The sequence below is a fragment of the Pelodiscus sinensis genome, chromosome 10 (genome assembly GCF_049634645.1).
Source record: "Pelodiscus sinensis isolate JC-2024 chromosome 10, ASM4963464v1, whole genome shotgun sequence".
In the NCBI taxonomy this organism is placed as follows: domain Eukaryota; kingdom Metazoa; phylum Chordata; order Testudines; family Trionychidae; genus Pelodiscus; species Pelodiscus sinensis.
In genome coordinates, this window is record NC_134720.1 from 11,535,063 (window position 1) to 11,559,398 (window position 24,336).

Genomic DNA, 24,336 nt, shown 5'->3' on the forward strand with positions numbered 1-24,336 from the left:
TCCTCCCTCCATCTTTCCCAGGTCGCCTCCATGCTGGGTCTATCCCACTCCCAGAGCAAACTCCAAATTGACTGCCTAACGTGACTCTCGGGCCACAGGCTGCGGGAGGGTAAGGCAGGCTAAAGTCAGGAAAATAAACAAAGGAACGGCGCCAAAGGAGCTCTTTGGCCGGGCACTGTCCGGGACGGCTCCCAGGCGAAGGGAGAATCACGCCTCTACGAGAACGGGCTGCCTTTGGCCCTGCTGCTTGCCCTCGGGCCTCAGAACTTTTGGCCCAAGACCCAGCGAGCCGTCAGCCAAGGGAAGGGTCCCGGCTTCTCAGTGGCCATCCTACATCGCCACAATACCCTAAGTAACAGGCTGCGTCGGTGCCCTGGGCTACTGGGAGGTAGAATCCAGGGCCTGCCTCCTCGCCCGCCGGGGAGGGAAGGGACACTTGGAGCCTGCCGCAAGCAGGGGAGGACCGGCTAGAAGACAACTGAAAGAAAGCGGCAAGAGTTCTCCCTCCGGCCTGAGCTGGCTGCTCCGCCGGCAACGTGGGGCGGGATGCCCGCCCCCGACAGCCGCCCGGATCGGTGGCGTGCGTCCGGAGCCCCGGCTGCAGTTTTCAAGCTGAGCCGGCGGCGGAGCCGCCGCCTGGGGCGTGGAAGCGCCTGCCTCTGCCCGCTGGGCAGATCGCCTCCGGGCACCTCCCCAGCTCAGCCTCGTCTGGAGGCCGACCCTTGGGCCTCTCCTCTTCTCTGGGGTGCCCACTGGACCTGCGCCACTCCTGGACCATTAAGCCGTCCCCCGTGGCTCGTGACGGGGTGCCTGAGCCCCAGCGCTCCGTTCCAAAGTTGGGGGGCTCACGGCGGCCGGAAAGATTTCCGGCCACCAGGTCAACCCATTCGGTCCTATGGGTCCACAGGGCCAGCCGCTCCCCGCACTGCCGCCTCAGACCTGCTCCGCACCGCTGGCCCAGCTCCAGGCTGGCGCCCGCTCCGCCCCCGCGCCACGGGCCTGAGAGTCTCCTCCTGCCACTGGGGGAGGCGGTAGCTGCCTGCTTGCCCTCTGCAAGCCGCCTCGAGCCGGCCTTGAATTCCCACACTAAGGAAGCTGCCGCACGGCAGACCCGTTGGGAAGAAAAGAGCAAGGCCAAGGAACCGAGCCTGGACGGAGGGCTTGTCCGGGATTCGCACCAGGGACCTCTTGCTCCCAAAGCAAGAATCATGCTGCTAGACCAACAAGCCACGCCCTTGCTGCCACCTGGCCGTGGAGCCTCACAAGCAAAGTCACCGTAAACTCATTGTGCCGGCCTTTCTCCGCAAAGAGAAAGATCGAAAGAAAACAAACAAACAAAGAAGAGGACCAGAGTTAAAATCCTGAAAGGATTCGGACGCGAGCAACGAATACAAAGTTCTCGGGGCAGGCTTGTAGCAGACGCGGACTAATGTGCTGGTTTGACTCACGTCTCTGGAAGACAGCCGCTCGTTGCACGGGTCATCCGTCCTTCCAAGCTTCCGTTCCTAGCAGAGATGCTCCAGAGGGGAGGGGCTGGAGTGGAGACCAAAGGGAGGAAGCACCGCGGCCCCGTTTCTCACCTCCACCACGTGGAGGGACTGCCACTGTTCTGACGGTCGAAAAGGAGGTTTGGAGGTATAGACCACATGCCTGACGTTCATAGCTTCCAATACGAATGACGATCCACGCGTACAAGCGGTGCAAAGAGAATCAGCGAAGCCTACGACTTGTCTCAGCCCATTGGCTTAGCCTATGTCCTGCCAAAGGTGGCCCAAATTACTCCCGGCGGTTGCGACAGCGGTCCTAGTCCACTCCAACGACGTCACAAGAGGGCGGGCCCGGATCCCCCATCCAACCTCCCGGGGCGTGGCACGGTCCAGGCGGGAAGACCGGCTGCGTCGCTGGGGTAGCGAGAGAGAATGGAAGGCCTGAGCACCGGGAAGCGTTGGGGCCGGCAACGCAGAGCGAGCTAGGCGGAAGGCTGAATCACCAAGAGGGCAGCTCCAGGCTCCGAGAGGGAGGGAAGGGCCGCAGAGGAGAAGTCAGAGAGGGTCTAACGCCGGCATGCGGCCTGGGTCCGACCGAGTACCTTCCCCAGGCCTGCCCCGCGGAGGGATCCTGCAGCCGTGAGCAAGACAACGCGGCAAGAGGAGGATTAGCTCGCCCGAACGCTAAACGCGGCCGCAGAGGAATCAGGAGCAGGGCTTGTCCGGGAGTCGAACCCGGGACCTCTCGCACCCGAAGCGAGAATCATGCCCCTAGACCAACAAGCCGGCTCGGTGCAGCTCCCCCTCACCCAGCCCACGCCAGGTCTCACAGGTTTGGCAGAAAGACCAGCGCGCGGGAAGCACAAGCTTCAGAAGGACGGCTCCTCCCTCCATCTTTCCCAGGTCGCCTCCATGCTGGGTCTATCCCACTCCCAGAGCAAACTCCAAATTGACTGCCTAACGTGACTCTCGGGCCACAGGCTGCGGGAGGGTAAGGCAGGCTAAAGTCAGGAAAATAAACAAAGGAACGGCGCCAAAGGAGCTCTTTGGCCGGGCACTGTCCGGGACGGCTCCCAGGCGAAGGGAGAATCACGCCTCTACGAGAACGGGCTGCCTTTGGCCCCGCTGCTTGCCCTCGGGCCTCAGAACTTTTGGCCCAAGACCCAGCGAGCCGTCAGCCAAGGGAAGGGTCCCGGCTTCTCAGTGGCCATCCTACATCGCCACAATACCCTAAGTAACAGGCTGCGTCGGTGCCCTGGGCTACTGGGAGGTAGAATCCAGGGCCTGCCTCCTCGCCCGCCGGGGAGGGAAGGGACACTTGGAGCCTGCCGCAAGCAGGGGAGGACCGGCTAGAAGACAACTGAAAGAAAGCGGCAAGAGTTCTCCCTCCGGCCTGAGCTGGCTGCTCCGCCGGCAACGTGGGGCGGGATGCCCGCCCCCGACAGCCGCCCGGATCGGTGGCGTGCGTCCGGAGCCCCGGCTGCAGTTTTCAAGCTGAGCCGGCGGCTCCGCCGCCGCCTGGGGCGTGGAAGCGCCTGCCTCTGCCCGCTGGGCAGATCGCCTTCGGGCACCTCCCCAGCTCAGCCTCGTCTGGAGGCCGACCCTTGGGCCTCTCCTCTTCTCTGGGGTGCCCACTGGACCTGCGCCACTCCTGGACCATTAAGCCGTCCCCCGTGGCTCGTGACGGGGTGCCTGAGCCCCAGCGCTCCGTTCCAAAGTTGGGGGGCTCACGGCGGCCGGAAAGATTTCCGGCCACCAGGTCAACCCATTCGGTCCTATGGGTCCACAGGGCCAGCCGCTCCCCGCACTGCCGCCTCAGACCTGCTCCGCACCGCTGGCCCAGCTCCAGGCTGGCGCCCGCTCCGCCCCCGCGCCACGGGCCTGAGAGTCTCCTCCTGCCACTGGGGGAGGCGGTAGCTGCCTGCTTGCCCTCTGCAAGCCGCCTCGAGCCGGCCTTGAATTCCCACACTAAGGAAGCTGCCGCACGGCAGACCCGTTGGGAAGAAAAGAGCAAGGCCAAGGAACCGAGCCTGGACGGAGGGCTTGTCCGGGATTCGCACCCGGGACCTCTTGCTCCCAAAGCAAGAATCATGCTGCTAGACCAACAAGCCACGCCCTTGCTGCCACCTGGCCGTGGAGCCTCACAAGCAAAGTCACCGTAAACTCATTGTGCCGGCCTTTCTCCGCAAAGAGAAAGATCGAAAGAAAAGAAACAAACAAAGAAGAGGACCAGAGTTAAAATCCTGAAAGGATTCGGACGCGAGCAACGAATACAAAGTTCTCGGGGCAGGCTTGTAGCAGACGCGGACTAATGTGCTGGTTTGACTCACGTCTCTGGAAGACAGCCGCTCGTTGCACGGGTCATCCGTCCTTCCAAGCTTCCGTTCCTAGCAGAGATGCTCCAGAGGGGAGGGGCTGGAGTGGAGACCAAAGGGAGGAAGCACCGCGGCCCCGTTTCTCACCTCCACCACGTGGAGGGACTGCCACTGTTCTGACGGTCGAAAAGGAGGTTTGGAGGTATAGACCACACGCCTGACGTTCATAGCTTCCAATACGAATGACGATCCACGCGTACAAGCGGTGCAAAGAGAATCAGCGAAGCCTACGACTTGTCTCAGCCCATTGGCTTAGCCTATGTCCTGCCAAAGGTGGCCCAAATTACTCCCGGCGGTTGCGACAGCGGTCCTAGTCCACTCCAACGACGTCACAAGAGGGCGGGCCCGGATCCCCCATCCAACCTCCCGGGGCGTGGCACGGTCCAGGCGGGAAGACCGGCTGCGTCGCTGGGGTAGCGAGAGAGAATGGAAGGCCTGAGCACCGGGAAGCGTGGGGGCCGGCAACGCAGAGCGAGCTAGGCGGAAGGCTGAATCACCAAGAGGGCAGCTCCAGGCTCCGAGAGGGAGGGAAGGGCCGCAGAGGAGAAGTCAGAGAGGGTCTAACGCCGGCATGCGGCCTGGGTCCGACCGAGTACCTTCCCCAGGCCTGCCCCGCGGAGGGATCCTGCAGCCGTGAGCAAGACAACGCGGCAAGAGGAGGATTAGCTCGCCCGAACGCTAAACGCGGCCGCAGAGGAATCAGGAGCAGGGCTTGTCCGGGAGTCGAACCCGGGACCTCTCGCACCCGAAGCGAGAATCATGCCCCTAGACCAACAAGCCGGCTCGGTGCAGCTCCCCCTCACCCAGCCCACGCCAGGTCTCACAGGTTTGGCAGAAAGACCAGCGTGCGGGAAGCACAAGCTTCAGAAGGACGGCTCCTCCCTCCATCTTTCCCAGGTCGCCTCCATGCTGGGTCTATCCCACTCCCAGAGCAAACTCCAAATTGACTGCCTAACGTGACTCTCGGGCCACAGGCTGCGGGAGGGTAAGGCAGGCTAAAGTCAGGAAAATAAACAAAGGAACGGCGCCAAAGGAGCTCTTTGGCCAGGCACTGTCCGGGACGGCTCCCAGGCGAAGGGAGAATCACGCCTCTACGAGAACGGGCTGCCTTTGGCCCCGCTGCTTGCCCTCGGGCCTCAGAACTTTTGGCCCAAGACCCAGCGAGCCGTCAGCCAAGGGAAGGGTCCCGGCTTCTCAGTGGCCATCCTACATCGCCACAATACCCTAAGTAACAGGCTGCGTCGGTGCCCTGGGCTACTGGGAGGTAGAATCCAGGGCCTGCCTCCTCGCCCGCCAGGGAGGGAAGGGACACTTGGAGCCTGCCGCAAGCAGGGGAGGACCGGCTAGAAGACAACTGAAAGAAAGCGGCAAGAGTTCTCCCTCCGGCCTGAGCTGGCTGCTCCGCCGGCAACGTGGGGCGGGATGCCCGCCCCCGACAGCCGCCCGGATCGGTGGCGTGCGTCCGGAGCCCCGGCTGCAGTTTTCAAGCTGAGCCGGCGGCTCCGCCGCCGCCTGGGGCGTGGAAGCGCCTGCCTCTGCCCGCTGGGCAGATCGCCTCCGGGCACCTCCCCAGCTCAGCCTCGTCTGGAGGCCGACCCTTGGGCCTCTCCTCTTCTCTGGGGTGCCCACTGGACCTGCGCCACTCCTGGACCATTAAGCCGTCCCCCGTGGCTCGTGACGGGGTGCCTGAGCCCCAGCGCTCCGTTCCAAAGTTGGGGGGCTCACGGCGGCCGGAAAGATTTCCGGCCACCAGGTCAACCCATTCGGTCCTATGGGTCCACAGGGCCAGCCGCTCCCCGCACTGCCGCCTCAGACCTGCTCCGCACCGCTGGCCCAGCTCCAGGCTGGCGCCCGCTCCGCCCCCGCGCCACGGGCCTGAGAGTCTCCTCCTGCCACTGGGGGAGGCGGTAGCTGCCTGCTTGCCCTCTGCAAGCCGCCTCGAGCCGGCCTTGAATTCCCACACTAAGGAAGCTGCCGCACGGCAGACCCGTTGGGAAGAAAAGAGCAAGGCCAAGGAACCGAGCCTGGACGGAGGGCTTGTCCGGGATTCGCACCCGGGACCTCTTGCTCCCAAAGCAAGAATCATGCTGCTAGACCAACAAGCCACGCCCTTGCTGCCACCTGGCCGTGGAGCCTCACAAGCAAAGTCACCGTAAACTCATTGTGCCGGCCTTTCTCCGCAAAGAGAAAGATCGAAAGAAAAGAAACAAACAAAGAAGAGGACCAGAGTTAAAATCCTGAAAGGATTCGGACGCGAGCAACGAATACAAAGTTCTCGGGGCAGGCTTGTAGCAGACGCGGACTAATGTGCTGGTTTGACTCACGTCTCTGGAAGACAGCCGCTCGTTGCACGGGTCATCCGTCCTTCCAAGCTTCCGTTCCTAGCAGAGATGCTCCAGAGGGGAGGGGCTGGAGTGGAGACCAAAGGGAGGAAGCACCGCGGCCCCGTTTCTCACCTCCACCACGTGGAGGGACTGCCACTGTTCTGACGGTCGAAAAGGAGGTTTGGAGGTATAGACCACACGCCTGACGTTCATAGCTTCCAATACGAATGACGATCCACGCGTACAAGCGGTGCAAAGAGAATCAGCGAAGCCTACGACTTGTCTCAGCCCATTGGCTTAGCCTATGTCCTGCCAAATGTGGCCCAAATTACTCCCGGCGGTTGCGACAGCGGTCCTAGTCCACTCCAACGACGTCACAAGAGGGCGGGCCCGGATCCCCCATCCAACCTCCCGGGGCGTGGCACGGTCCAGGCGGGAAGACCGGCTGCGTCGCTGGGGTAGCGAGAGAGAATGGAAGGCCTGAGCACCGGGAAGCGTGGGGGCCGGCAACGCAGAGCGAGCTAGGCGGAAGGCTGAATCACCAAGAGGGCAGCTCCAGGCTCCGAGAGGGAGGGAAGGGCCGCAGAGGAGAAGTCAGAGAGGGTCTAACGCCGGCATGCGGCCTGGGTCCGACCGAGTACCTTCCCCAGGCCTGCCCCGCGGAGGGATCCTGCAGCCGTGAGCAAGACAACGCGGCAAGAGGAGGATTAGCTCGCCCGAACGCTAAACGCGGCCGCAGAGGAATCAGGAGCAGGGCTTGTCCGGGAGTCGAACCCGGGACCTCTCGCACCCGAAGCGAGAATCATGCCCCTAGACCAACAAGCCGGCTCGGTGCAGCTCCCCCTCACCCAGCCCACGCCAGGTCTCACAGGTTTGGCAGAAAGACCAGCGCGCGGGAAGCACAAGCTTCAGAAGGACGGCTCCTCCCTCCATCTTTCCCAGGTCGCCTCCATGCTGGGTCTATCCCACTCCCAGAGCAAACTCCAAATTGACTGCCTAACGTGACTCTCGGGCCACAGGCTGCGGGAGGGTAAGGCAGGCTAAAGTCAGGAAAATAAACAAAGGAACGGCGCCAAAGGAGCTCTTTGGCCGGGCACTGTCCGGGACGGCTCCCAGGCGAAGGGAGAATCACGCCTCTACGAGAACGGGCTGCCTTTGGCCCCGCTGCTTGCCCTCGGGCCTCAGAACTTTTGGCCCAAGACCCAGCGAGCCGTCAGCCAAGGGAAGGGTCCCGGCTTCTCAGTGGCCATCCTACATCGCCACAATACCCTAAGTAACAGGCTGCGTCGGTGCCCTGGGCTACTGGGAGGTAGAATCCAGGGCCTGCCTCCTCGCCCGCCAGGGAGGGAAGGGACACTTGGAGCCTGCCGCAAGCAGGGGAGGACCGGCTAGAAGACAACTGAAAGAAAGCGGCAAGAGTTCTCCCTCCGGCCTGAGCTGGCTGCTCCGCCGGCAACGTGGGGCGGGATGCCCGCCCCCGACAGCCGCCCGGATCGGTGGCGTGCGTCCGGAGCCCCGGCTGCAGTTTTCAAGCTGAGCCGGCGGCTCCGCCGCCGCCTGGGGCGTGGAAGCGCCTGCCTCTGCCCGCTGGGCAGATCGCCTCCGGGCACCTCCCCAGCTCAGCCTCGTCTGGAGGCCGACCCTTGGGCCTCTCCTCTTCTCTGGGGTGCCCACTGGACCTGCGCCACTCCTGGACCATTAAGCCGTCCCCCGTGGCTCGTGACGGGGTGCCTGAGCCCCAGCGCTCCGTTCCAAAGTTGGGGGGCTCACGGCGGCCGGAAAGATTTCCGGCCACCAGGTCAACCCATTCGGTCCTATGGGTCCACAGGGCCAGCCGCTCCCCGCACTGCCGCCTCAGACCTGCTCCGCACCGCTGGCCCAGCTCCAGGCTGGCGCCCGCTCCGCCCCCGCGCCTCGGGCCTGAGAGTCTCCTCCTGCCACTGGGGGAGGCGGTAGCTGCCTGCTTGCCCTCTGCAAGCCGCCTCGAGCCGGCCTTGAATTCCCACACTAAGGAAGCTGCCGCACGGCAGACCCGTTGGGAAGAAAAGAGCAAGGCCACAGAACCGAGCCTGGACGGAGGGCTTGTCCGGGATTCGCACCCGGGACCTCTTGCTCCCAAAGCAAGAATCATGCTGCTAGACCAACAAGCCACGCCCTTGCTGCCACCTGGCCGTGGAGCCTCACAAGCAAAGTCACCGTAAACTCATTGTGCCGGCCTTTCTCCGCAAAGAGAAAGATCGAAAGAAAAGAAACAAACAAAGAAGAGGACCAGAGTTAAAATCCTGAAAGGATTCGGACGCGAGCAACGAATACAAAGTTCTCGGGGCAGGCTTGTAGCAGACGCGGACTAATGTGCTGGTTTGACTCACGTCTCTGGAAGACAGCCGCTCGTTGCACGGGTCATCCGTCCTTCCAAGCTTCCGTTCCTAGCAGAGATGCTCCAGAGGGGAGGGGCTGGAGTGGAGACCAAAGGGAGGAAGCACCGCGGCCCCGTTTCTCACCTCCACCACGTGGAGGGACTGCCACTGTTCTGACGGTCGAAAAGGAGGTTTGGAGGTATAGACCACACGCCTGACGTTCATAGCTTCCAATACGAATGACGATCCACGCGTACAAGCGGTGCAAAGAGAATCAGCGAAGCCTACGACTTGTCTCAGCCCATTGGCTTAGCCTATGTCCTGCCAAAGGTGGCCCAAATTACTCCCGGCGGTTGCGACAGCGGTCCTAGTCCACTCCAACGACGTCACAAGAGGGCGGGCCCGGATCCCCCATCCAACCTCCCGGGGCGTGGCACGGTCCAGGCGGGAAGACCGGCTGCGTCGCTGGGGTAGCGAGAGAGAATGGAAGGCCTGAGCACCGGGAAGCGTGGGGGCGGGCAACGCAGAGCGAGCTAGGCGGAAGGCTGAATCACCAAGAGGGCAGCTCCAGGCTCCGAGAGGGAGGGAAGGGCCGCAGAGGAGAAGTCAGAGAGGGTCTAACGCCGGCATGCGGCCTGGGTCCGACCGAGTACCTTCCCCAGGCCTGCCCCGCAGAGGGATCCTGCAGCCGTGAGCAAGACAACGCGGCAAGAGGAGGATTAGCTCGCCCGAACGCTAAACGCGGCCGCAGAGGAATCAGGAGCAGGGCTTGTCCGGGAGTCGAACCCGGGACCTCTCGCACCCGAAGCGAGAATCATGCCCCTAGACCAACAAGCCGGCTCGGTGCAGCTCCCCCTCACCCAGCCCACGCCAGGTCTCACAGGTTTGGCAGAAAGACAAGCGCGCGGGAAGCACAAGCTTCAGAAGGACGGCTCCTCCCTCCATCTTTCCCAGGTCGCCTCCATGCTGGGTCTATCCCACTCCCAGAGCAAACTCCAAATTGACTGCCTAACGTGACTCTCGGGCCACAGGCTGCGGGAGGGTAAGGCAGGCTAAAGTCAGGAAAATAAACAAAGGAACGGCGCCAAAGGAGCTCTTTGGCCGGGCACTGTCCGGGACGGCTCCCAGGCGAAGGGAGAATCACGCCTCTACGAGAACGGGCTGCCTTTGGCCCCGCTGCTTGCCCTCGGGCCTCAGAACTTTTGGCCCAAGACCCAGCGAGCCGTCAGCCAAGGGAAGGGTCCCGGCTTCTCAGTGGCCATCCTACATCGCCACAATACCCTAAGTAACAGGCTGCGTCGGTGCCCTGGGCTACTGGGAGGTAGAATCCAGGGCCTGCCTCCTCGCCCGCCAGGGAGGGAAGGGACACTTGGAGCCTGCCGCAAGCAGGGGAGGACCGGCTAGAAGACAACTGAAAGAAAGCGGCAAGAGTTCTCCCTCCGGCCTGAGCTGGCTGCTCCGCCGGCAACGTGGGGCGGGATGCCCGCCCCCGACAGCCGCCCGGATCGGTGGCGTGCGTCCGGAGCCCCGGCTGCAGTTTTCAAGCTGAGCCGGCGGCTCCGCCGCCGCCTGGGGCGTGGAAGCGCCTGCCTCTGCCCGCTGGGCAGATCGCCTCCGGGCACCTCCCCAGCTCAGCCTCGTCTGGAGGCCGACCCTTGGGCCTCTCCTCTTCTCTGGGGTGCCCACTGGACCTGCGCCACTCCTGGACCATTAAGCCGTCCCCCGTGGCTCGTGACGGGGTGCCTGAGCCCCAGCGCTCCGTTCCAAAGTTGGGGGGCTCACGGCGGCCGGAAAGATTTCCGGCCACCAGGTCAACCCATTCGGTCCTATGGGTCCACAGGGCCAGCCGCTCCCCGCACTGCCGCCTCAGACCTGCTCCGCACCGCTGGCCCAGCTCCAGGCTGGCGCCCGCTCCGCCCCCGCGCCTCGGGCCTGAGAGTCTCCTCCTGCCACTGGGGGAGGCGGTAGCTGCCTGCTTGCCCTCTGCAAGCCGCCTCGAGCCGGCCTTGAATTCCCACACTAAGGAAGCTGCCGCACGGCAGACCCGTTGGGAAGAAAAGAGCAAGGCCACAGAACCGAGCCTGGACGGAGGGCTTGTCCGGGATTCGCACCCGGGACCTCTTGCTCCCAAAGCAAGAATCATGCTGCTAGACCAACAAGCCACGCCCTTGCTGCCACCTGGCCGTGGAGCCTCACAAGCAAAGTCACCGTAAACTCATTGTGCCGGCCTTTCTCCGCAAAGAGAAAGATCGAAAGAAAACAAACAAACAAAGAAGAGGACCAGAGTTAAAATCCTGAAAGGATTCGGACGCGAGCAACGAATACAAAGTTCTCGGGGCAGGCTTGTAGCAGACGCGGACTAATGTGCTGGTTTGACTCACGTCTCTGGAAGACAGCCGCTCGTTGCACGGGTCATCCGTCCTTCCAAGCTTCCGTTCCTAGCAGAGATGCTCCAGAGGGGAGGGGCTGGAGTGGAGACCAAAGGGAGGAAGCACCGCGGCCCCGTTTCTCACCTCCACCACGTGGAGGGACTGCCACTGTTCTGACGGTCGAAAAGGAGGTTTGGAGGTATAGACCACACGCCTGACGTTCATAGCTTCCAATACGAATGACGATCCACGCGTACAAGCGGTGCAAAGAGAATCAGCGAAGCCTACGACTTGTCTCAGCCCATTGGCTTAGCCTATGTCCTGCCAAAGGTGGCCCAAATTACTCCCGGCGGTTGCGACAGCGGTCCTAGTCCACTCCAACGACGTCACAAGAGGGCGGGCCCGGATCCCCCATCCAACCTCCCGGGGCGTGGCACGGTCCAGGCGGGAAGACCGGCTGCGTCGCTGGGGTAGCGAGAGAGAATGGAAGGCCTGAGCACCGGGAAGCGTGGGGGCGGGCAACGCAGAGCGAGCTAGGCGGAAGGCTGAATCACCAAGAGGGCAGCTCCAGGCTCCGAGAGGGAGGGAAGGGCCGCAGAGGAGAAGTCAGAGAGGGTCTAACGCCGGCATGCGGCCTGGGTCCGACCGAGTACCTTCCCCAGGCCTGCCCCGCAGAGGGATCCTGCAGCCGTGAGCAAGACAACGCGGCAAGAGGAGGATTAGCTCGCCCGAACGCTAAACGCGGCCGCAGAGGAATCAGGAGCAGGGCTTGTCCGGGAGTCGAACCCGGGACCTCTCGCACCCGAAGCGAGAATCATGCCCCTAGACCAACAAGCCGGCTCGGTGCAGCTCCCCCTCACCCAGCCCACGCCAGGTCTCACAGGTTTGGCAGAAAGACAAGCGCGCGGGAAGCACAAGCTTCAGAAGGACGGCTCCTCCCTCCATCTTTCCCAGGTCGCCTCCATGCTGGGTCTATCCCACTCCCAGAGCAAACTCCAAATTGACTGCCTAACGTGACTCTCGGGCCACAGGCTGCGGGAGGGTAAGGCAGGCTAAAGTCAGGAAAATAAACAAAGGAACGGCGCCAAAGGAGCTCTTTGGCCGGGCACTGTCCGGGACGGCTCCCAGGCGAAGGGAGAATCACGCCTCTACGAGAACGGGCTGCCTTTGGCCCCGCTGCTTGCCCTCGGGCCTCAGAACTTTTGGCCCAAGACCCAGCGAGCCGTCAGCCAAGGGAAGGGTCCCGGCTTCTCAGTGGCCATCCTACATCGCCACAATACCCTAAGTAACAGGCTGCGTCGGTGCCCTGGGCTACTGGGAGGTAGAATCCAGGGCCTGCCTCCTCGCCCGCCAGGGAGGGAAGGGACACTTGGAGCCTGCCGCAAGCAGGGGAGGACCGGCTAGAAGACAACTGAAAGAAAGCGGCAAGAGTTCTCCCTCCGGCCTGAGCTGGCTGCTCCGCCGGCAACGTGGGGCGGGATGCCCGCCCCCGACAGCCGTCCGGATCGGTGGCGTGCGTCCGGAGCCCCGGCTGCAGTTTTCAAGCTGAGCCGGCGGCTCCGCCGCCGCCTGGGGCGTGGAAGCGCCTGCCTCTGCCCGCTGGGCAGATCGCCTCCGGGCACCTCCCCAGCTCAGCCTCGTCTGGAGGCCGACCCTTGGGCCTCTCCTCTTCTCTGGGGTGCCCACTGGACCTGCGCCACTCCTGGACCATTAAGCCGTCCCCCGTGGCTCGTGACGGGGTGCCTGAGCCCCAGCGCTCCGTTCCAAAGTTGGGGGGCTCACAGCGGCCGGAAAGATTTCCGGCCACCAGGTCAACCCATTCGGTCCTATGGGTCCACAGGGCCAGCCGCTCCCCGCACTGCCGCCTCAGACCTGCTCCGCACCGCTGGCCCAGCTCCAGGCTGGCGCCCGCTCCGCCCCCGCGCCACGGGCCTGAGAGTCTCCTCCTGCCACTGGGGGAGGCGGTAGCTGCCTGCTTGCCCTCTGCAAGCCACCTCGAGCCGGCCTTGAATTCCCACACTAAGGAAGCTGCCGCACGGCAGACCCGTTGGGAAGAAAAGAGCAAGGCCACGGAACCGAGCCTGGACGGAGGGCTTGTCCGGGATTCGCACCCGGGACCTCTTGCTCCCAAAGCAAGAATCATGCTGCTAGACCAACAAGCCACGCCCTTGCTGCCACCTGGCCGTGGAGCCTCACAAGCAAAGTCACCGTAAACTCATTGTGCCGGCCTTTCTCCGCAAAGAGAAAGATCGAAAGAAAAGAAACAAACAAAGAAGAGGACCAGAGTTAAAATCCTGAAAGGATTCGGACGCGAGCAACGAATACAAAGTTCTCGGGGCAGGCTTGTAGCAGACGCGGACTAATGTGCTGGTTTGACTCACGTCTCTGGAAGACAGCCGCTCGTTGCACGGGTCATCCGTCCTTCCAAGCTTCCGTTCCTAGCAGAGATGCTCCAGAGGGGAGGGGCTGGAGTGGAGACCAAAGGGAGGAAGCACCGCGGCCCCGTTTCTCACCTCCACCACGTGGAGGGACTGCCACTGTTCTGACGGTCGAAAAGGAGGTTTGGAGGTATAGACCACACGCCTGACGTTCATAGCTTCCAATACGAATGACGATCCACGCGTACAAGCGGTGCAAAGAGAATCAGCGAAGCCTACGACTTGTCTCAGCCCATTGGCTTAGCCTATGTCCTGCCAAAGGTGGCCCAAATTACTCCCGGCGGTTGCGACAGCGGTCCTAGTCCACTCCAACGACGTCACAAGAGGGCGGGCCCGGATCCCCCATCCAACCTCCCGGGGCGTGGCACGGTCCAGGCGGGAAGACCGGCTGCGTCGCTGGGGTAGCGAGAGAGAATGGAAGGCCTGAGCACCGGGAAGCGTGGGGGCGGGCAACGCAGAGCGAGCTAGGCGGAAGGCTGAATCACCAAGAGGGCAGCTCCAGGCTCCGAGAGGGAGGGAAGGGCCGCAGAGGAGAAGTCAGAGAGGGTCTAACGCCGGCATGCGGCCTGGGTCCGACCGAGTACCTTCCCCAGGCCTGCCCCGCAGAGGGATCCTGCAGCCGTGAGCAAGACAACGCGGCAAGAGGAGGATTAGCTCGCCCGAACGCTAAACGCGGCCGCAGAGGAATCAGGAGCAGGGCTTGTCCGGGAGTCGAACCCGGGACCTCTCGCACCCGAAGCGAGAATCATGCCCCTAGACCAACAAGCCGGCTCGGTGCAGCTCCCCCTCACCCAGCCCACGCCAGGTCTCACAGGTTTGGCAGAAAGACAAGCGCGCGGGAAGCACAAGCTTCAGAAGGACGGCTCCTCCCTCCATCTTTCCCAGGTCGCCTCCATGCTGGGTCTATCCCACTCCCAGAGCAAACTCCAAATTGACTGCCTAACGTGACTCTCGGGCCACAGGCTGCGGGAGGGTAAGGCAGGCTAAAGTCAGGAAAATAAACAAAGGAACGGCGCCAAAGGAGCTCTTTGGCCGGGCACTGTCCGGGACGGCTCCCAGGCGAAGGGAGAATCACGCCTCTACGAGAACGGGCTGCCTTTGGCCCCGCTGCTTGCCCTCGGGCCTCAGAACTTTTGGCCCAAGACCCAGCGAGCCGTCAGCCAAGGGAAGGGTCCCGGCTTCTCAGTGGCCATCCTACATCGCCACAATACCCTAAGTAACAGGCTGCGTCGGTGCCCTGGGCTACTGGGAGGTAGAATCCAGGGCCTGCCTCCTCGCCCGCCAGGGAGGGAAGGGACACTTGGAGCCTGCCGCAAGCAGGGGAGGACCGGCTAGAAGACAACTGAAAGAAAGCGGCAAGAGTTCTCCCTCCGGCCTGAGCTGGCTGCTCCGCCGGCAACGTGGGGCGGGATGCCCGCCCCCGACAGCCGTCCGGATCGGTGGCGTGCGTCCGGAGCCCCGGCTGCAGTTTTCAAGCTGAGCCGGCGGCTCCGCCGCCGCCTGGGGCGTGGAAGCGCCTGCCTCTGCCCGCTGGGCAGATCGCCTCCGGGCACCTCCCCAGCTCAGCCTCGTCTGGAGGCCGACCCTTGGGCCTCTCCTCTTCTCTGGGGTGCCCACTGGACCTGCGCCACTCCTGGACCATTAAGCCGTCCCCCGTGGCTCGTGACGGGGTGCCTGAGCCCCAGCGCTCCGTTCCAAAGTTGGGGGGCTCACAGCGGCCGGAAAGATTTCCGGCCACCAGGTCAACCCATTCGGTCCTATGGGTCCACAGGGCCAGCCGCTCCCCGCACTGCCGCCTCAGACCTGCTCCGCACCGCTGGCCCAGCTCCAGGCTGGCGCCCGCTCCGCCCCCGCGCCACGGGCCTGAGAGTCTCCTCCTGCCACTGGGGGAGGCGGTAGCTGCCTGCTTGCCCTCTGCAAGCCACCTCGAGCCGGCCTTGAATTCCCACACTAAGGAAGCTGCCGCACGGCAGACCCGTTGGGAAGAAAAGAGCAAGGCCACGGAACCGAGCCTGGACGGAGGGCTTGTCCGGGATTCGCACCCGGGACCTCTTGCTCCCAAAGCAAGAATCATGCTGCTAGACCAACAAGCCACGCCCTTGCTGCCACCTGGCCGTGGAGCCTCACAAGCAAAGTCACCGTAAACTCATTGTGCCGGCCTTTCTCCGCAAAGAGAAAGATCGAAAGAAAAGAAACAAACAAAGAAGAGGACCAGAGTTAAAATCCTGAAAGGATTCGGACGCGAGCAACGAATACAAAGTTCTCGGGGCAGGCTTGTAGCAGACGCGGACTAATGTGCTGGTTTGACTCACGTCTCTGGAAGACAGCCGCTCGTTGCACGGGTCATCCGTCCTTCCAAGCTTCCGTTCCTAGCAGAGATGCTCCAGAGGGGAGGGGCTGGAGTGGAGACCAAAGGGAGGAAGCACCGCGGCCCCGTTTCTCACCTCCACCACGTGGAGGGACTGCCACTGTCCTGATGGTCGAAAAGGAGGTTTCGAGGTATAGACCACACGCCTGACGTTCATAGCTTCCAATACGAATGACGATCCACGCGTACAAGCGGTACAAAGAGAATCAGCGAAGCCTACGACTTGTCTCAGCCCATTGGCTTAGCCTATGTCCTGCCAAATGTGGCCCAAATTACTCCCGGCGGTTGCGACAGCGGTCCTAGTCCACTCCAACGACGTCACAAGAGGGCGGGCCCGGATCCCCCATCCAACCTCCCGGGGCGTGGCACGGTCCAGGCGGGAAGACCGGCTGCGTCGCTGGGGTAGCGAGAGAGAATGGAAGGCCTGAGCACCGGGAAGCGTGGGGGCGGGCAACGCAGAGCGAGCTAGGCGGAAGGCTGAATCACCAAGAGGGCAGCTCCAGGCTCCGAGAGGGAGGGAAGGGCCGCAGAGGAGAAGTCAGAGAGGGTCTAACGCCGGCATGCGGCCTGGGTCCGACCGAGTACCTTCCCCAGGCCTGCCTCGCGGAGGGATCCTGCAGCCATGAGCAAGACAATGCGGCAAGAGGAGGATTAACTCGCCCGAACGCTAAACACGGCCGCAGAGGAATCAGGAGCAGGGCTTGTCCGGGAGTCGAACCCGGGACCTCTCACACCCGAAGCGAGAATCATGCCCTTAGACCAACAAGCCGGCTGGGTGCACCTCCCCCTCACCCAGCCCACGCCAGGTCTCACAGGTTTGGCAGAATGACAAGCGCGCAGGAAGCACTAGCTTCAGAAGGACGGCTCCTCCCTCCATGTTTCCCAGGTCGCCTCCATGCTGGGTCTATCCCACTCCCAGAGCAAACTCCAAATTGACTGCCTAATGTGACTCTCGGGCCACAGGCTGCGGGAGGGTAAGGCAGGCTAAAGTCAGGAAAATAAACAAAGGAACGGCACCAAAGGAGCTCTTTGGCCAGGCACTGTCCGGGACAGCTCCCAGGCGAAGCAAGAATCACGCCTCTACAAGAACAGGCTGCCTTTGGCCCCCCTGCTTGCTCCCCACAGCGCCAGCTGCTCCCTGCAAGAGGAGGATTAGCTCGCCCAAACGCTAAATGCAGCAGCAGCCCCAGGGGAATCAGGAGCAGGGCTTGTCCGGGAGTCAAACCCAGGAGCTCTTGCACCGGAAGCGAGAATTGCGCCCCTAGACCAACAAGCTGGCCCAGTGCAGCCACCCACCCCGCGCCAGGTCTCACAGGTTTGGCAGAAAGACAAGCGTGCAGGAAGCACAAGCTTCAGAAGGGCAGCTCCTCCCTTCATCTTTCCTAGGTCGCCTCCATGCTGGGTCTATCCCACTCCCAGAGCAAACTCCAAATTGATTGCCTAACGTGACTCTCGGGCCACAGGCTGCGGGAGGGTAAAGCAGGCTAAAGTCAGAAAAATAAACAAAGGAACTGCGCCAAATGAGCTCTTTGTCCGTGCACTGTCCGGGACCGATGTACGGGATTGCTCCCAGACGAAGCGAGAATGACGCCTCTATGAGAATGGGCTGCCTTTGGCCTTGCTGCTTGTGGTTGGGACAGAAGGTGGAGGCCCTCGTAGACTTGGGCTGCAGCCAAACGATAGTACGGGAAGACCTGATCCGGGTACAGGGTCCCCGAAGACCGCCGGTACAGGTGCATTGTGTGCACGGCGATGTACCCCATTATGCAACGGCATGGGCCCAGATTGTGGACGGAACCCTCAGGAGCTGGGCTTATGTGGTAGTTGGTCCTAGGCTGGTCTACCCCGCTCTCCTGGAACGTGACTGGGAGGGTTTCCGACGTGCGATGGACAAATCGGGGCGTCAGAGGAGCTGAGAAGACACAGAAGGAATGCTGGGTGAGAATCCGGGGCCGCTGATCCCCCAGCTAGCCCCCCGGGGGGTGCTGGCCACGCAGGAAAGGGGCCATCAGCCGGACCCTTCACCCCCATTGGAACCCTGGGACGGCGACTTCCTCCGAGAGCAGAGGGATGACCCCACACTGCAATATGTCTGGGAGGCAGCCGAAAGAGAAGGGGCGGCCGAAGAGGATGATGGCAGTCGGAGAGGTGGTCCCTGGTTTGAGGTACGTCGTGACCGCTTGTACCGGGTCACAGAAGGGGCAGAGGAGTATGGGACTCTTAGGCAGCTAGTGATCCCCACCCGGTACCGGCATCCCCTGATGGGCTTAGCCCATGACAACCCCTGTTCGGGCCATCTGGACTATGAAAAGACGGTGCGCAGGATCCTCCAGCGTTTCTACTGGCCCGGGGTTTACAGGGCGGTTAAGGACTTTTGTCTGTCGTGCCCGGAGTGCCAACGGATGAACCCCAGGGGAGCCCCCAAGGCCCGCTTGGTGTCTATGCCCATTATAAGCATCCCATTCGAACGAGTGACTATGGACCTAATTGGCCCATTAGAAAAAACGACCTCCGGGTGTCAATACGTCCTCGTGGTCGTAGACTACGCCACCCGGTACCCCGAGGCCGTCCCCTTAAGAACAACAATGGCAAAAGTGTTAGCGGCAGAGCTAGTAAAGATCTTCGCCTGGGTGGGGGTGGCCAAAGGGATCCTCACTGATCAGGGGACGAACTTTATGTCGCGGCTCATGACCGAGCTATGCCGGCTGTTGCGTATAAAGATGATACGGACGTCAGTCTATCACCCCCAAACCAACGGGCTCGTAGAGCGATTTAATAGGATACTGAAGGGCATGCTACGGAAGTTCATAGAACAAGACCCCCGGGGATGGGATCGCATGCTGCCCGCACTAATATTCGCTGTGCGCAAGGTTCCACAAGCCTCAACGGGGTTCTCCCCTTTCGAGCTCCTCTATGGGAGGCAACCCCGGGGGATATTGGACATTGTACGGGAGAACTGGGAGGAACAGGAAACACGAGTGAAAGGCTCGGTCCCCTATATTCTGGACCTAAGGCAAAAGTTAAAGACTCTAGAAGAATTCGCCCAGTTGTACCAATGGGAGGCACAGGCATGACAGGCGACCTATTACAATGTGGGGGCCTGTCTCCGAACATTTCAACCAGGGGACCGGGTCTTGCTCTTGTTGCCGTCCCAAGACTCTAAGCTACTAGCTAAGTGGCAGGGACCCTTCGAGGTGGTCAGAAAAGTGGGTGAGGTGGACTATGAGATACGCCTACCCGGGAGCCGTAGAGAAACGAAAGTTTACCATGTTAACCTCTTGAAGGCCTGGAGACAACAAGAAGCCCTGGTAGTGAACTCTGAGGACCCCAAAGTGGACCTGGGGCCAGGAGTTGCGGGAAACTCCGATCCGCCGGAGCCGGGGGTGAACCCTGCGTCGATGCCGAGGCAGAGAGAGGGATTGGAAGCCTTGCTCCACGAATTCGCAGGGGTTCTGACCGACAAACTGGGATGGACAACTCAAGCATACCACCACGTGGAGACTGAACCTGGGAAAATGGTGAGGGACCCCGTACGCCCCCTCCCTAGGAAGATGCGGGAGACGGTGAGGGAGGAGACCCAGAAAATGCTCCAATGGGGAATAGTGATAGAGATGTAGCCATGTTAGTCTGGGGAGTGATTGAGGAGTCGCAGAGCGCATGGCGGAGCCCTATCGTATTAATAGGTCCCAAAACCCGATGGCTCGACGCGCTTTTGTATCGACTTCCAAAAAGTCAACGCTTCGACGCCTACCCTATGCCTAGGGTGAACGAACTATTGGACCGACTCAGGCAAACACGCTACCTGTCGACCATCGACCTAAGCAAAGGGTATTGGCAAATCCCCCTCACCGCCACCTCAAGGGAGAAAACAGCCTTCTCGACGCCCTTCGGATTATACCAATTCGTTAGAATGCCGTTCAGATTGCATGGGGCAGCGGCCACGTTTCAACGCCTAATGGATAACATTCTGAAGGACCATCACCAGTACGCGGCCGTGTACATTGACGACATTATAGTGTACAGCGAGTCGTGGGAAGAACATCTGAGATGACTCCGGGCCGTCCTGAGAACACTGCAGGAGGCAGGGCTATTGGCCAACCCCCGTAAGTGCCACTTCAGAGAGCGAGAAGTGACGTATCTAGGCTACACGGTAAGAAAGGGCCGTGTAAAACCCCTAATCGATAAGGTGAGGGCCTTACGGGAATACCCGCCCCCCCCCAAAACAAAGAGGCAGGTACGGCAATATTTAGGCCTGGCCAGTTATTACCGGTGCTTTGTACCACACTTCGCATCCCTGGCCGCCCCTCTAAGGGTATGTCTACACTTCAGCGCTAATTCAAACTAACTTAGTTCGAATTAGTTAATTCGAACTAAGCTAATTCGAACTAACGCATCTAGAACTAAAAACTAGTTCGAATTAGCCCAGGGCAGACGAAGGAAGCCTGAGGGCTGGCGCGTTACGGCAGACGCCCCGCCAGCTGGACCGGATGCCGTAAGCATTCTGAGTCCTTAGGGCCCTAGGCTGGGGTCCATGAGAGGGGGCAGGCCTGGACCCCCCTCTCCCTGCTACGGGAAGCCCGGAGACCCCTGGTGTTAAAGGGGCCCCCTGGGCCAAGAAGATAGTTGACTGGGGAAGCCAGACGGTGAACCTCTGGGTGAGGGGAGCACGAGACTCAGGCGGAGAGTACGAGGTGCCAGTGGGCACCCCAATAGATTCCTTTACAGAGGTATAGACCACACACCTGATGTTCATAGCTTCCAATATGAAAGATGATCCATGCGCACATGCAATACAAAGTAAATCAGCTCTCACCGTTGAAAAGTAGACCCCCAGTGCTCCTTTCTAAAGTTGAGGGTTGAATGCGCCCGGAAAGATTTTTGGACCCCAGGTCACCCCATTCATCCCAATGGGTGCCCAGTGCCAGCCACTTCCGGAACTTCTGTGTTAGACCTGCCTAACATGATCTCGAGCCACTTGCAGGCTAAAGTATGGAAAATAAGCAAAGGAACGGCACTAAACAAGCTCTTTTTTATCCTAAGTAGCACTCTCCATTATGCATGCGTTCAACATCTTTGAAATAAGTGCATGTGTGGGGTTCTGTCCCAGAGCGGGAGGTCCCCTCCCTTTCTCTGGCACCTGCTTTTGTGTGTGGATGTGCCCATTGTTGGGCAGGCTTTCAGTTATCTGGCCATAGACATCCTAATTCCTGCGACTGCTGTGAATATCCCCACTCCACCGCTTCCTGAAGCTATTGTCTCTGTTTCGCTCCCTCCCCATTCTGGCAAATGGGAGCTGTGAGGATTATTATAAGGACTGTGTACTACTATGGCACTCTGACTGCAGAATTTGCATCCCACAAAATATTTTAAAATACTTTTTCATGAAAGATTTATTTTAAAACTCCCCAAGGCCACAGATTCCTCATCCTAGGATTGGTATCGCTTCCACCACTCAAAACCTCCTTTGAAAAAAAAAACCTTTTGAAAACCCAAGAAGGTGCACTTGGTAATTCCTACTTTTGATGAAGTTCCAAGCTCTTTGTAACCTTCCCTCAGGAGAGAAATTTTAAACTTGGCTGTTGCAATCAGCTGAAAAGGGAACTTTAATTTCAGAGCAACTGAAAAAAATGTTTAAAAAAACCACAGTGAATTGTTTCCCTGGGATTCAGCTTGGAAAGTTACTGTGTTAAAGGGTAGTTACATGTGCTCAGCATAGAGAAGTCCAACAAATCCAAAAATAAAGAAAATAACCTAATTGTGTCTAACTAAATGTTCCCTGTTCGTCTCACATATCTGTTGTCCTTCCCTAGGCGTGGATGTCACTGGATTCTCCATTGCAGGCTCCATGGACTATTTCATGTTCTATTCAGCTCTGCTCTGACCACACAATATGAACAGAAAGGGCTATAGCTTCCAAATCAAAAGCCCATTATCTGTTTCCATTTGCTATCCTTGCACCTTGCCAACTTATTTCCTGCTTCCCTAGCATGCTGGTGACTCTCTTGGACCCACTATCTATGGTTTTAATCCTTACTGGCAAGGCAGTTAGGGCTAGATTAAAAGACTTTGGCTAACTGAATGACTGGGATGTCCAGAAAATGTTTTACCCTCTCCTCCCATCCATTCACCACAACTTCTACTCTACTTTGCACTGCTTAGGCCTCAGCTGGAGTACTGTGTCCAGTTCTGGGCACCAGATTTCAATAAAAATGTGGTGTAATTGGAGAAGGTCCAGAGAAGAGCAACAAAAATTATTACAATTCTAGAAAACATGACCTTTGAAGAAAGACTGAAAAAGAACTGTGCTTGTTTAGTTTAGAAAATAGAAAACTAAGAAGGAACATGATAGCAGTTTTCAAGTGTCTGAAAGGGTGTTACAAGGAGCAGTGAGAAAAACTGTTCTTCTTGGCCTTTGATGATAGGACAAGAAACAATAGGCTTAAATTGCAGCAAAGGATGTTTAGGTTGGATGTTAAGAAAAACTTCCTAAATGTCAGGGTGGTTAAACACTGAAATAAATTGCTTAGGGAGGTTGTGGAATCTCCATCACTGGAGATATTTAAGTACAGGTTAGACAAAGATCTACCAGAGATGATCTAGATGGTGCTTGGTCCTGCCATGAGGGCAAGGGTCTGGACTTGATGACCTCTCAAGGATTCTTTCAGTTCTAGTATTTTATGATTTTATGAACTGTGCTGTGGGCAGAGGCAGTACATGAAGCTGCCTTCCCATCCCTCATGCCCCCAGCCAGGCTCATGCAGAGACGTGCCATCAGCTGGCTGCTTCTGGAAGTCTTTCAGGTTTGCCGCAGACAGAGGCTACTCTGTGGGAGGCAAAGCAGTTTCTGTCCATTGGGAGCTATGACCCTTTGTGGACAGGGGCTGCTGCTGGACCAGCCTCTGTCCCTGGCCAGCCCAGGCTGCTGTGGACAAAGGCTGCTTCATGACAGCCTTCCCTGCCCTCTCCTCCTCACTGTAGCCTCTGTCCATGGGGAGTTCAGACCCCTTGGACACAGGTGCTGCCACTGCACACTGCTGGCTCTGTATCAGAAGCAGCAGCATGGGGCAGCATGGGGCAGCAGGCAGCCAGTCTGCAAGGGGAGCTGGTTTTACAGAGAAAGCAGCGCAGAGTGGCAGGAGCTCCTTGGGTATGTCTACACTACAAAGTTAGTTCGAACTAACAGACGTTAGTTCGAACTAACTTTCCTAGGCGCTACACTAGCGTTCCATTAGTTCGAACTTAATTCTAACTAACGGAGCGCTTAGTTCGAACTAGTTAAACCTCATTTTATGAGGATTAAGCCTAGTTCGAACTAGCTAGTTCGAATTAAGGGCTGTGTAGACCCTTAATTCGAACTAGTAGGAGGCTAAGGCTTCCCAGGTTTCCCTGGTGGCCACTCTGGCCAACACCAGGGAAACTCTATTGCCCCCCTCCCGGCCCCGGAGCCCTTAAAGGGCCACGGGCTGGCTACACAGTTTGTGCCAGTTGCAAGGCTGCAAGCACCCAGCCAGCAGACCCTGCACCTGCCACACCATGAGCCAGCCACCCGAGGACTCCCAGCCCTCCACTGCTCCCCAGGACCAGCCTGGCGGCTCCCAGGAGCCTGCCTGGGGGCGCAAAAGGTGGGCGCCCGCTTGGTCAAGTGTGGAAATTGTGGACCTCATCGAGGTTTGGGGGGAAGCCTCCAATGTCCACGATCTCCGCACTAGCCACAGGAACGCGGCCGTCTACAGCCGCATGGCTGCCAGCCTGGCCGCCAGGGGCCACCAGCGCAGCCGGGAGCAGGTCCGCTGCAAAATTAAGGACCTGCGGCAGTCCTACTCCCGGGCCTGCCAGCCAGGGGCCGACCCAGAGGCCTGCCCCCACTTCCACGCCCTGGACCGCCTCCTGGGGGCTCATGCCGTCCCTTCCCCCCGGGACGTGATTGACCCCGGGGCAGAGGGCCCGCTCCTGGAGACGGAGGAGGAGGAGGAGGGCTCTGAGAGCCAGGAGCCTGCCGGCAGCCTGCCCAGGACCCGGGACCCCCGAGGCACCCCACAGAGCCGCTCGCCTGTGTCGTCTGAGGCCGGGGAGGCGTCCACCTGTGAGTACCATCGTGTTCCCCTTATGTGTACGGGGGGCTGGGGCGAAAGGGAGCCCCGGGACCGTGCGCCTGGGCCTTGCCCACCAAGGAGCAGCAGCTGGGGATCCTGCAGGGGCCCTGGCCTTGCAGAGGGGAGCTGGGTTTCACACACCTGTGCCTCTGGGGTAATTGACCGCTGGTCTTGTTGCACCACAGCCGCAGCACCTGGGCCTGCAGGGCGCACCACACCGCCTGCAGCAGCTGCCTGTGCCCGGGCAAACAGGAGAGCCAGGAACGAGGAGGAGTACCAAAGGCGGCACCTCTGGTTCATGGACCACCAGCTCCGCACCCAGGACCACTGGGTCCAGGAGGACCTGAGGCTGCGCCGGAGGAGTCTGGAGGCCCTGGAGGAGCAGGGCCGTGCCCTGCGACGCCACTTCCAGAGCCTGCTGGACCGCTTCCCATTTCCTCCGCCCCCTGCTCCTCCTGCTCCCCCTGCTCCTCCTGCTCCCGCTCCTGCTTCCACTCCTGCTTCCTCCACACCCCCTGTCCCTCC

At 60.4% G+C, this 24,336-nt stretch overlaps 1 long non-coding RNA gene and 7 other non-coding genes across 8 annotated transcripts in view; 1 reads left to right on the top strand and 7 right to left on the bottom strand.

Annotated features, from left to right (window-relative positions):
* Window positions 1-24,336, top strand: part of LOC142830750 (uncharacterized) — a 113,089-nt gene that overhangs the window by 39,423 nt on the left and 49,330 nt on the right. The window lies entirely within an intron of this gene.
* TRNAP-CGG (transfer RNA proline (anticodon CGG)) lies at window positions 2,202-2,273 on the bottom strand. The gene has a single exon. It is a non-coding gene; the product is annotated as a tRNA-Pro (tRNA).
* TRNAP-CGG (transfer RNA proline (anticodon CGG)) lies at window positions 4,571-4,642 on the bottom strand. Its single transcript has one exon. It is a non-coding gene; the product is annotated as a tRNA-Pro (tRNA).
* TRNAP-CGG (transfer RNA proline (anticodon CGG)) lies at window positions 6,940-7,011 on the bottom strand. Its single transcript has one exon. It is a non-coding gene; the product is annotated as a tRNA-Pro (tRNA).
* TRNAP-CGG (transfer RNA proline (anticodon CGG)) lies at window positions 9,309-9,380 on the bottom strand. The gene has a single exon. It is a non-coding gene; the product is annotated as a tRNA-Pro (tRNA).
* TRNAP-CGG (transfer RNA proline (anticodon CGG)) lies at window positions 11,678-11,749 on the bottom strand. The gene has a single exon. It is a non-coding gene; the product is annotated as a tRNA-Pro (tRNA).
* On the bottom strand, window positions 14,047-14,118 carry TRNAP-CGG (transfer RNA proline (anticodon CGG)). The gene has a single exon. It is a non-coding gene; the product is annotated as a tRNA-Pro (tRNA).
* Window positions 16,416-16,487, bottom strand: TRNAP-CGG (transfer RNA proline (anticodon CGG)). The gene has a single exon. It is a non-coding gene; the product is annotated as a tRNA-Pro (tRNA).